Source organism: Anopheles aquasalis, chromosome 2 (assembly GCF_943734665.1).
Source record: "Anopheles aquasalis chromosome 2, idAnoAquaMG_Q_19, whole genome shotgun sequence".
Classification (NCBI taxonomy): domain Eukaryota; kingdom Metazoa; phylum Arthropoda; class Insecta; order Diptera; family Culicidae; genus Anopheles; species Anopheles aquasalis.
Window position 1 is genome coordinate 31,280,001 of NC_064877.1, and position 4,032 is coordinate 31,284,032.

Consider the following 4,032-nt stretch of genomic DNA (forward strand, 5'->3'; position numbering starts at 1 on the left):
CCGGGTCCGTCCGTACTGTGCACTGGTCTGGCACTGTTTGTGATGCTAATTCCAGTCCCATTCGAGTTCTCTGTTACGTTCACCGCTCGTCGTCGTCGTCGTCGTCGTAGTCGTGGTCGTGGTTTGGTCCTGCGGCATACATTCTTCTTCCCCCCCCCCCCGCCCCTTTTTTGGCCAATGTCAAGTCAACCTGGGACCATTTCACCGCCACAGCACGGTGCACCGTGCACCGGCACGGTTTTCGGGTTGCTGGGCTGATAAGATGACCCACAGTCCCCACAGTCCGTCAGTCGCCGGTGGACACTAATCCCAGGCTAATTGTTCACCAGTGCCACCAACGTACCGGAGATCCTCGGCCCAGATCCCTCTTTGTGGTCCGGTCGATTTAAGTGCAAAAGAATCCCATCCCCCGGTATGTGCGGTGATCGATTTGCATAATTTAGCATAAAATGTAATAAAGAAAGTGTGCGAAACTGACCTTGTTCGTAGGGTGTAGGGAGGAGAAGAATAAGTCGGATAGACCGGTGTGCCGAGGTCGAGCTGCAGTCCTTTTGCTCCTTTTCTATCCTTTCCCCAGGGTTCACGGCACTCCGGCACACACCTGCACACCTTTCAACACGAAGGCGAGCAGTACACACTCTATTCGAACGAACGTATTCAGTAAATAAACTGCACATCGGCGAACCAGCGAAAGAGAATCTCGCACGACACTTTAGCTTGAATGCTTCTCACCGCCACCGACGCTTGCTTCTGCTTCATCTACTGCGGAACCACCATCACCATGTACACGGACGGTGCACTACTGTTGCAAGCACCACTGGCACCACTGGCACCACTGGCACCACCTCAACACCTGGATCACCAAAAGAACACACACTCTACAATCATCTCTTCAGAGCTTCAGACACGCAGACGGAGAGGTAGCATTCTTCCACGCGACAACAGCACACTTCACTTCGACAGACTGGCATCAACCACCGATACGCGACCACACAGTGTCATCCCAGAGTGTGCACTCATATCCACCTCACCTTTTTTCTGGTGGTCTGCAGGTCTTCACGGTCTAGTACCACCTGAAATCACTCTGGAAAGATGTGCTTTCGCTTGTTAGTATGAACGACACCAGGACAAGGACGATTTTCTCTATTCTTTGGACAGTTTTGGGGAAAATTTACAACAATTGTTATCGAAATCAATGCACTCGTAAATGAGAAGCCAGCACTGATACAATCATTCCTTATCGTGCGAACACACAAAAGGACATCGCAATAATACGCTCTCAAGATATCAGAATATGAAAACCTTATCATTCTCCGCCCTGTGCGCGATTAAACGACTGCAGCGGCAAACGGCACCGAGATCCATTCAGCAAAAGCCACCATTAAATGGAAATTCACTTCCACGCGGAAAGGAAAATGTTCCGAAAAGATTCCAATGTTGCCATTTCCATTATAAAAAAGAACGCGACGAAATGGCGCAAAGCAAAGTAATGCCAACATTATCCAAAAAGGCAAAAATACGGCTGACCACCGAAAACACGGCGCGACGCGCTGCGTGTCCCTAACTGATAGGGACCAAGGAAATAGAAACGGAACAACGACCACCACCGCCACCACCATTGGCGTGTCCATTTGTGCTGGCGTAGCACTTTCGCAGTCCAGCAGCATTCGCCCCCGAAGAAATGGTGAAAGACAAAAACAGCGCATGATGAGGGCGTCGTTATGCCACAGGAAATGGTCAATGATGATGCTGATGATGATGATGATGCTGGTGATGATGCTGGTGTCGATGCTGATTGACTGTATCGATTGTATCGATTTCAAATTCCGTTCGCGCCATTGCGGCGGCGGCTCTCGGTCCGAAATGGTGGATCCACGCTTAGCACTAAAGTAATGAGCGACTAGAGGCGGTTGCTGCAGGCTGCTGCTAGAAAGAATACTGGGGCGGCCATTCCCCGGGATCTCCGGGCAGCTACTGGCCCGAGTGTCTAGGGGTCGCCGAGAATTCGACGTCGAGAATTCGACCTTAAACCAATCCGCACCAGCGCCATTACGCAATGGGGTGTGTAGTGTGACGGTGCTCAACGGTGGCCTGGGCGAGATTTGTTCCAAAAGTTTCATCCAAAACAGGGCCAAGCAATTTATCACAGTTTCTTTCCCTGGGATTCAGGGGTCGCCGGTTGCTGGGACTCCCACACCGAAACCCGGCCAGCCAGTGCTTCCAGTTACTGGCGAGTTGTGTGTGACGTAGTTTGGACTTTTGGAATGGCTGGAAGCTGCAGCATGATGGCGCCACACGCTAACCATGAAGCTGGTTAGTGTTTCGTTTCGATCACAAAACCAACACGGTCACGACGGTGCCGTACCGGACCCGGATGATCTGATTGTCGCTCCCCGATGCGTAGCGCCAGGTCCAGGAAAATCGGATTACCGGGTACGAACTGGATTGAACTGGAAAGGCCGTTACCGTAGCGTGATGTAGCGTGTCGTGTACGCTAGAACCAAACGGCTCTGGTCTCCGCCAAAGGACGTACACGGTACGATATCGAGCACGGATCGAAACAGGGATACACCACCGACACACGGGCACGGTTGTTACACCATCGCGGGATGTTGCCAAACTGGAGCACAGAACGCGTTCCAGCATCCAGCGCCGAACATCCGGGATTCATCCGAGCGCGTGCTCGGCTGGTGCGGTCGGTTTTCTGCCGTTCGCCGTTCACCGTTTCGGTTCGGGCGCTTGTTCGGCCGGAAGATGCTGGGACATCTCGAGTGAGAAAATGGGAAAATCCCGAGAGCGAAAGTGAGGTGAGATTGAAGTGAGATGAATTGAATGAGCTCAGGATTTAGCTCATGTCGTGAGATGCTGGTGCTAACGGTCATCATTTTATTAGATTTTTCAGATTTTTAACTCAAAGATCAAGACAACAAAGATCCTGAAGAAATGAAATCAATTTATTAAGAAAATTCATCCTCTATTAATGTTGTGTTAACGAAGTCTCGATCCTGGAGATGGCGAATAAAAGTCAAAAGATTATGGAACACAATGAAATACTGTGACTCGAATCGAAATGTTACAGCCGCGCCACACAAACTCATACTCGTACAGCATTATTCAAGCAATTATAACAAATGAATTAACAATATAAAGCAGCATTTGTAGGGGTTTTTTTGTGTAAAATCTAGAACTAGCTGAAAAAAATCCGTTCCGTTTCAAGTGATAAACAATTTAGGATCGGCTGTTATTATTGTGTGCCCCGGGACCACCAAGAGGCTATACTTGGTCCTGGATTGCTCTAGATCAAGGATCTTAAAATCATATCTCATGCGGACCGCAGAAGAATGTAACAGCCAGCCAACGGTCCGCAGATTAATCTATCAACCAAGTCGCGAGCCACTACAACACATAATTTTAAGGTGCATGGCTTTATTAGATTTGCTTTTTCCCACCAAAGTCCAACCGTTGCCAGTGTTTGTGGCCAGAGAGGTAAACGCAATTCCATAACTGGTCTCCGCGCCGGAAATACGAAATTATGTATCTCCGTTGCCGAAATCCGATGATGGAGGCGCCAGGTAACGGATAAAATTGCATACTTTCAGGGGTTTATAATAGAAATTTAAATTAGCAATTTAACTAAATAACCCTGAAATCTCAAACCCCATTTTGTGGTGAATGTTGAAAAGTTGAATAAAATGTTCCTTCATTCCATTTTCAAACAAATGACAACAGTGTTTTGCAAATATGTCACCAATGTTCAATTCCAACAAATGCAGATGATAAAATTACATAGAACTTGCAATCAATGACCAAATTTAACATACATACACACCGTGGACGTGGCCACAAACCGCACAAAATAATTTGGCTGGCCGCGAGTTTCAGACCCCTCCTCTACGGTGTGATTAGATTCGTTTGTGTTTGTTTTCTCATTCAAGATTCCAGTGACAAACTTTGTTATGCTTTAATTTCTACAATTGAGTGTCCAATCAATAACTCCAAGATGTTGCATTCATATTTGTAGTGAGAAATACA

At 47.9% G+C, this 4,032-nt stretch overlaps 1 protein-coding gene across 3 annotated transcripts in view; it reads right to left on the minus strand.

Moving 5' to 3' along the window:
* Positions 1-2,607, minus strand: part of LOC126572131 (uncharacterized) — a 221,483-nt gene extending 218,876 nt beyond the window's left edge. For all 3 annotated transcript variants that reach the window (XM_050231198.1, XM_050231197.1, XM_050231196.1), the window contains exons 1-2: positions 2,467-2,607; positions 479-1,084 (exon numbers count right to left, since the gene is read on the minus strand). The gene's annotated coding sequence lies outside the window, so the exon portion shown is untranslated. The remainder of the gene's footprint in view (positions 1-478; positions 1,085-2,466) is intronic.
* Positions 2,608-4,032: the final 1,425 nt, after the last annotated feature.